This window comes from Nycticebus coucang, chromosome 13 (assembly GCF_027406575.1).
Source record: "Nycticebus coucang isolate mNycCou1 chromosome 13, mNycCou1.pri, whole genome shotgun sequence".
In the NCBI taxonomy this organism is placed as follows: Eukaryota; Metazoa; Chordata; class Mammalia; order Primates; family Lorisidae; genus Nycticebus; species Nycticebus coucang.
The window spans coordinates 77,552,340-77,561,013 of record NC_069792.1 but is presented as its reverse complement, the minus strand read 5'-3'; the positions used below and the strand labels follow the sequence as shown (position 1 = coordinate 77,561,013).

Genomic DNA, 8,674 nt, shown 5'->3' with positions numbered 1-8,674 from the left:
GACAAATGAATAAACAATAAAGGGCAAAACCCCTGAAGTTAAGAATAGCTAATTTTTTCTTATAAATTAGAAAGGATCTCTTGGCTACCACATCATGAAGTAATTTTGGATCATTTTCTTGATAATATAATTTATTGACTGGGAAAGAAATGAGTGAAGTGGGAGGTAGGAGGATAAGGATGCTGCATAACTCTGAGTCTGGGGCAGGCACACATCCCTCCTCCATCACAGCGAGAGGAATGGCGAGGACTGAGCATGCTCACTGTGGAACGACCACCAGAGGATAATGCTGACTTCTGTTCAATGAGAAAAGTAAGCCCCTTCTAACTGCAAAACAAAACAAACCATGGATCATGTTAGGAAGAGTCCACAAAATCCAACAGACATTCCTAGTGTCAAAGTGATTCTGACTCTTGGTGCTGGTGGATCTGTGTGGAGGAATGTAATTAAATCAGGGCTGCTCAGCACCTGCTCAGTGATAATCTTCCTTCATCAACCTGGAGATTGGTTCTCCCATCTTCAAACCTGCAAAATGAAAATAAATGTTTCCTTCTGTTCTGGGAGGAACAGCCACGTTTACCACAAATACTAGATCAGCTGTCTTCTCCCATGGAAAACATGATCACAAAGCAGAGAACTCACATCTTGGGCCAGTAAACCTGAGATGACCTTTATTATTAAAGCCATGTTTTTCTTTTTTTAAATTTAATTTTTTAGATGTCTCTATTTTTGAGATACACATGAGCTATTTTAGAATTTATTGCTTGAAAAATACTGGCTAACTACTTGCCTCCAAAAACTTGGAATGGGTTTATATCAGGCGCTAAACGTCCCTTTGGATTTTACTAATGGATTAATAGTGCTAATAAACGTTGGGGGCAAACAAAGAAACCAGAGCAGGATGTTTATTAGACTCACTTCTAAGAACCTGTTAAAAATAAATGGAATCACTTAATGATTGAATGTGCTTGTTTACATTTCAAAGCTGATTAACTTAAATTTAATCTTTGTTTTCTTTCATTAGATACTGTAGAAATTCTCTGTCATTACTTTAATTGGATGCATTAATAAGGTTTTAAGACACCTCTGCGCACAACGATGTGCAAATTCAGGAGGACGAACCCGGATCTGGTGAGGTAGAAGCCTGATTTAACTGGAAGCCAGTTACCTTTCTTCCCCCCAGACTTTTAAAAAAATATTCTTTTTAATGTATGTGAGTGTTTATTGTATCAGCCATAAATCCTAATTCATTTTAGTACCCATTTGGATCTTCAGAATAGACTAAAGCTCCTAGGAGAAACTGAAGATCCTTATCTGCATTTTATATAATAAACCTAGATGCTTGTACTGAGAATAAAGACAAAAATTACAGCAAGCATGGATTTGCTCCTATAGAAGAGAAAGAAAGCTGCACATATATTCACAACACAAATTCCATTATAAGTAAATGTTATTTATTACAAAGGAGCATATAATAGAACTTGAAGTTCACTTTGGAATCAGTCATCTCTCCACCAGGTTAGTACTTAGAATCTCCGGATTGTGAAACGTGGTTGGCCCATTTAAGATTTGGAGGAGTGGTGGATTCTTTAACTTATAATTTCAGATGGATATAAAAAGTTCACATAGCTACATTTCGTACCTGAATTACATTATAATTCACCAATCACTAATGCAAAAATTCGTTATATTTACACATAGAAATAATGAAGATTGTGGGGAGTGTTTGAGTGTTCAGTGTTTTAGGGCTCATCTGAGACTTAGAGTTTCTAATTTTCCTTTTATCAGTGATGATTCTGTATGCGTTGATGTAATTTTCTTTTATCTAAGAATTATCTTTTTCTTAAACACCTGCATAACAAAGCTTTAACACACAAAGATTTCTAAATATGTAATTGGTAGCATATACCTTCATGAACTATAGGATTCTTTCTTGAGAAGCGTTATATAATAAATGACTCCTATTAAAATGGTCTAATTAGTTTTAAGTATTTAACCAGCATTAACAGAGAGATTCAAAACCCAGTCTACCTAGACTGTGTATTAGCTTATAATGACTTAGGAGTAATCAGCTTTCCCAGATGGCTTCACAAGAAAGAGAGAAAATAAAAATAAAGCTGTTTTAAAACCAGGTAACTAATTATACACAGATTATTTGTAAGCAGCTTCTCTCTTTTCAACAAAAGAAATAAGCTTTGCTGAACTGAACTGAATCTTTCATTGCCAAATGCACAACAGAACCATTTTCCTAGTGATGAATAAGATGCCAAGCTGGGCAGTGATCAACAACAAACTCATATTTGCTCTAGCTAATTTGAATGGCTGGGTTGGGGGCAGCTGGGATGATGAAGATTTTGTCTTTTTTTTTTTTTTTAATTTTGAACAGAGGCCTTTGTCTGAATTCTAAGCTGAGATGCTGATTTGCAAACAACCGCCTTCTTCCCCACCTCCCTTCTAGCAGTCCCAGCTTTTCAAGAAGGTCTTCGCTTCTGTCATTCTTTTCTACTTGTAAACAATGGGTTCTTGGAAATCATAAGGGTTCTTGCAATCCACAATAGATGAAATTGGACAAATTAAATATTTTATTCTGCATTTCAAGGCCTCCTTGGCAATGGTCTCAAAGTTTCAAAATTATTTTTGAAGTCAAGTCAGACTCATGTTTGGTTTGAAACAAATGCTATGTTCTCTAAGTCACTTTTGTTTCTCACTATCATCGAATTAATTGAATTTTAACAGTAGTCAGTACTGGCTATTGTAGGTCACATACTGAGTTAGAGCTTGACTTTGGCTCTAATTTATTCATCACAACACTCCCATTATCCACATTTTAGAGATAAGAAGACTCAGGCTTGCAGAGGTTAAGCACTTATCCAAGTTAAACCGGTAGAAGGCAGGAATGAAGCTATGTCTGTCCAATGCATGTGTTCCTAATCATGCTACAAAAGAAAAAATATTGTCATGGTGCTCATTCTTGTATGAATAAAAAATTGCTTGCCCTAGATAATAATAATTCTGAATACAAAGAGGGGTAATTAGATGGCCCAATGCAGAAGGCCATACCAATGGGTTAGAGTTGTTTTCTCTCTGTTGTTTCTAGGACCTTTTCTGTAATCAACAACCATGTTTATCTTCCTCAACAATTTTGTTTGGGAGGTTATTTTGCAATGATTATGGATTTGTTTGTCCTTATTTGGTTCATAAGTAATGTATTTTATGGTTAATGGGTACAAAAACATAGTTATAAATAGATAAACATTAATGAACAATATTTGATAGCCCAACAAAGTGACTATAATCAACAATAAGTTGGGGTATATTTAAAAGTCAACAAAAGAGTGGAATTGTAATGTTCCTAATACAAAGAAATGATAATTGCCTGAAGTGATGGATACCCCAATGACCCTGATTTGATTAATTCTCATTGTCCGCCTGTATCAAAACATCACATGTACCCTATAAAGATTGACAACTATTATGTACCCTCAAAATTAAAAAATAAAATGTGTTTCTACTTTAAATTCCTCCTGAAGGAAAATTTTTGAAACATTTCCCAGAGGTAATCTTTTATATACCAGTGAAATATGATGGAGAACATTATGATGATTTAGAAAAATAGAAGGCTTGTAGGCAAAATTGCCGGACTTTGCATTCTGATTTTGTTATATTACCTATTTTTGTGACACCAATGTGTTTAACTTGGACTCTGGTTATTCAGTGTGGGAAATTAAATGGAATGAGGAGGTGTGGAGAGGTTCATTTTCTTTCATCAACCCTATTTTTCTCCTTGGTTCTTCCGCCACACTATTCTTTGCTTTTCATTTTTTTCTTTCTCTTTTATCTCCTCCATTCTGCCTCCTTTTTTATTTTACTTCACATCTTTGAAGGATGGAGGAAGGTAGAAAAAAGTGGTTTCTGAATTCCTCTAGAAGTAATTCTATTTTGTTACAATTCAATTACCTCCTTAGAATGGTCTCATAACCTGTCGTGAAATTTTCATCTCCACAATTTTTGGAGGTAATAAATAAGCAAACAATGGCTACTATGGTGGATCTGTTAACAATGAATTCCACATTTCAGGGTAAACATTAAACTTTGTTGCTTATTTTGTCATTATTTTTCCCAAAGAAATTGCCCCATAGCAATTTTCGCTTCATATGTGACTTTTGTAGAATGATAATAGTAATGATAAATTTGGTTAAAATGTTCTATTTCTTCAAAATTTTCCCTAGACATTCATTAACTTCTTTAACAAACAAATTGAAATATTTTATTCAGCTGGGCTCAGTGGCTCACATCTGTAATCCTAGCACTCTGGGAGGCTAAAGCTGGTGGATCACTTGAGCTCAGGAATTTGAGATGAACTTGAGCAAAAGAGAGATCCCATCTCTACTAAAAGTAGAAAAGACTTACAGGGCTTGGTGGCACTTGCCTGTGCTTGCAGCTACTCAGGAGGCTGAGGCAGAAGGATTCTTTCAGCCCAAGAATTTGAGATTGCTGTGAACTATAATGCCACAGCACTCTACCCAGAGTGACGAGTGAGACTCTGTCTAAATAAATATATATTTTATTGAATCTTCACAAAATCTCAGTGAAGTAGGTACTTTTATTACCCCATACTCAAAACATACCATGACAATCAGAGAAATTATGTGATGCACAACTATTCTTTTCCAGAGTTTTAACAGAAGTACAGATGTTTTTGGTTACCTGGATTGCTTTTATAGTGCTAGAATCATGGCTATGATAGCATGCCCATCACCCACGTAATATTCATTGTACCTGTTAGGTGAGTTTTCACTCATCCATTAACTTCTTATGTCAGCTTTACTATTTTATCTTGCCAGTGTCACGTAACTTTTAACATATATGTTAAATGTCGGAAATTTTAAAAAAATGATATAAGCAGTAAGCTTTGGAATAACATTTTCATAAACTACTAGCTTCTGGCACCAGCCAGCTATTTTCATTGGGGATTGTGTCATTAAACATTTTAAGAAAATCCTGAAAGTCACATTTTCTATGAAATTTCCAGACTATTTTTTCTTGGATTTTAAATGCTGATAGTGATCAGCTGTTTAAGAAATACTAAAATTTTTGTGTATAAACAAAATTTCTTTGTTGGTATACACAAAAGAAAATGAAGATATCACGTTTCTATTTAACATTCATCTTATTCTTGTTATCTAGGGTTTATATTACTGTTATTTTTTTCAGACCTTGAAATTAACAATTTTTAAACGCTACTACTTTGTACCAATATTTAATTTGTACTTCTCACATTGTCATTGCATACATTTGTAATGTTCATATTTTCATGCCAAAATACAAACGTGGTGGGAACATTGAGAGGTAAAGGATTATTTAGGTTGGAATTCAGTCAATGGATTCACCTCACTGGATAGAATACAACTGGAGAGAGCTAGAGTGAAGCCCTGCAAAGCAGGAGCAGAAACTGGAGTCCTATTTGCCTGTGTCTAAGAACAGTACAAGAATTCCACGAGCTATTTATGAAAACATATTCTTAGCCAATCAAGAATAAGAGAAATTTCCTTCATGCCATAAAAAGTCCTACCAAAAAAAATTAACACCAAAAATCATACTGTAAGGAAAATTATTGAAAACTTCTCCGTGAGATTAGGAACTCAGTAAGGACGTTTTCTATCACCCTTTCTGCTCAACATTGTCTAATGGAATTTCAAGTGGGAAGCTCGTTCAATTTACTTTTCCTCATTCTTGTTTCTCTCCTGTTTTGAGACTCATAAAGGAACATATTGGCTAATGACTCTCCAGCTCAGGGTTTCACAAAAAGTCTTATTGGAAAAAGCTTTCCTCTCCCCAAAACACAAAAACTAAACACATGAGTCTTTAAAGCTTCTGCCCTGATTGCTCTTATCACAAAGCATCTCTTTCCCTTTGGGACTAATTTCTCTAGTTGCTTTAGCTTCTATTGTCTGAATTTTGTCTTTTTCTATATTCCTCTCAAATTTTAGTAATCCAGTGCTTGATTACCATCCCAAATAATTCTACATACAAAATCCAAAAACTATATTTTGTATTTTAAGACTACATTTAAAATAACCATGTGTACTTACTAATATTATCTTTGGTCCACTGAAGTTTTCATCTTCTGGCGTGGGGTGGGGAGCTTTAATAAAGGATGAAGAATATATAAATGATAAACAAAATGTCTTCATTCTCTGCATACTTGTTATCTACCGCTACATAACAAATTACAAAAAAATGAAATGGCTAAAAATAACGAACATTTATTAGCTCATATTTTCTGTGGGTCAGGAATTCGGAAGCAGATTAATTGGGTGGTTCTTGTGAGGTTGTAGTCAGGGTGTCATCCTGGGCTGCAGTCATCCAGAGACTATAAGAGTTAAAGGGTTTGCTTCCAGGCTCACTTCCGTGGCTGTTGGCAGGATGTCTCAGTTCCTCATAATTGTAAGTTGGAGGCCTCTCTTCAAGACATAGCAGCTGACTTCCCCCAGAGCAAGTGATCTAAGGGAGTAAAAGAGGAAGCAAGCAGGAAGCCACAGTGTCATTTATGATCTACTCTTAGAAGCGACACGCCACCCTTGTTACTGTCCTCTGTTGGTCACACGGACTAACTCTGCTGTGATGTGGAAGAAGACTGCTATGGCATAAATGCTAGGATGCCATCCTGAAGGCTGGCCGCTGCACCTGACAAAGGGAATTCCTTTCATATTTCATCCTGAATGTTCATTTCATCTTCAAAATAGCTGGCAAAATCAGCTAAAAAAGATGGACTCAAAAAATCCGTAACAATTTATGTCTAGGTCAGCCAGCCATTTTCATAAATTTGTAACAGTGATTTTCCAATGGGCAAAATAAGGCCATACTTTAATTAAATTTAAATACATGTCTTCATGTACCTAGACAATTTTTCAAAGTAGTTTTCTTATCCTTTTTCATAGGGGGGGTTTGGTATCAGAGTCCAAAGAATATGTTACATGGACATTGAAAAAAGGAAAAGAGTTGAAAGTTTTTTATTCTTTCACAATAAGTGAAAGCTGTCATGGATGGTGTTCAAAATTTTGTCACTTGGCAATCCAAAGAAACCCTAGGAAACCCTGGCTTATTTTGAGTGAATTAGCTCAAGCTGAACCTATAGTCCAGCTACTGACTCGGCCATAATTAAGTGCTAATCGCAAGGGTGTGCTGTTTTGTGAGGCAGTAAACTAGTTTCCTGAGTGGATAAACAAGGAGGTTGAAAGCCAAGGATATTAGCCTATCAAGGAACTGCAATTTTCTTGTAGAAAAAGAGTAGACCTATCTGTTTTGGTTATTAGAGGTAGCAACGAGAATTCCTAAAAGTGAAAAGAAAGGGCCATTTTAAAAGAAAGGGCCATTCCTAAAAGTGAAAAGAAAGGGCCAGTTGGCTAAGGGAAGGGCCTCATGTAGAAAAGGCTTCATATGTCCACAGTTTCTATGTTGGGTGCCTTCTGTAGAATTCAACAATGAGTATGTTCATCTACTTGGCAAATACATTCTTTTTTTTTTTTTTTTTTTTTGTGGTTTTTCGCCGGGGCTGGGTTTGAAACCGCCACCTCCGGCATATGGGACTGGCGCCCTACTCCTTGAGCCACAGGCACAGCCCAAGACTTTCTATCTACTTGTAAAACATCTAATTTTTTATACTTTATTTATTTTTTATGTTGTTTTTAATCTCAAATTAATATGAGGATACAAATTTTTTAGATTACATTATTGTCACTTCTAAGGTAAAGTTTCCATTGTAAAAGAGCCCTTCTCCCAAGGGACATGCTGTGCACCCTCTCATTGTGCCCCTTAGGTAAGATCCCACCCAATGCCCTCACTCCTTCTGCCAATAGTCCTCTCCCCCTTTCACGCCTTCTCCTGTCCCTGTACTAGACTATATTTGTGTTTTATTGTTCAAATGAGCATGCAATTGTTTATATATTGGTTTGATATTAGTATAAAGTACATTGGACACTTTTTCCCCCATTCTTGAAATACTTTACTAAGAAGAATGTGTTTCAGCTCCATCTGGGTAAACATAAAAGATGTAAACTCTTCATCTTTTTATGGCTGAATAATAAATTTTCCATGGTATACATATACCACAACTTGAGTTGGGCATTTGGGTTGCTTCCATGACTTGGCAATTGTGAATTGAGCTGCAATAAATATCCTTGTGCAAATGTCTTTGTGGTAAAATGATTTTTGTTCTTTGAGTACATACCTAGTCATGGAAATGCAAGATCAAATAGAAGGTCAACATTTAGTTCTTTGAGAATTCTTCATACTACTTTCCATAAAGGTTGCATTAGTTTTCAATCCCACCAGCAGTGTAGAAGTGCTCCCTTCTCTTCACATCCACACCAGCATCTGCAGATTTAGGACTTTGTGAGTTACTAGAGTTAGGTGATATCTCACAGTGGTTGGATTTGCATGTCTCTGATGATTAAAGACAATGAGGATTTTTTTCATGTGTTTGTTGGCCATTTGTCTGGGAGAACCAGTTAGCCATGTGTAGAAGACTGAAACTGGACCCACACCTGTCACCATTGACAAACATTGCTTCTCACTAGAAGAAAGATTTAAATTTAAGACATGAAACAATAAAAATTCTATAAGAGAATATGGGGAAAACTCTTGAAGATATTGGCCTGAGAAAAAATTTTAT

General features: G+C 35.8%; 1 long non-coding RNA gene across 1 annotated transcript; it reads right to left on the bottom strand.

Moving 5' to 3' along the window:
- Nucleotides 1-473: 473 nt before the first annotated feature.
- LOC128564054 (uncharacterized) lies at nt 474-6,492 on the bottom strand. Its single transcript, XR_008373953.1, has 3 exons — nt 6,265-6,492; nt 6,093-6,145; nt 474-525 (listed from the first exon to the last, which is right to left on the bottom strand). It is a non-coding gene; the product is annotated as an uncharacterized LOC128564054 (long non-coding RNA).
- Nucleotides 6,493-8,674: the final 2,182 nt, after the last annotated feature.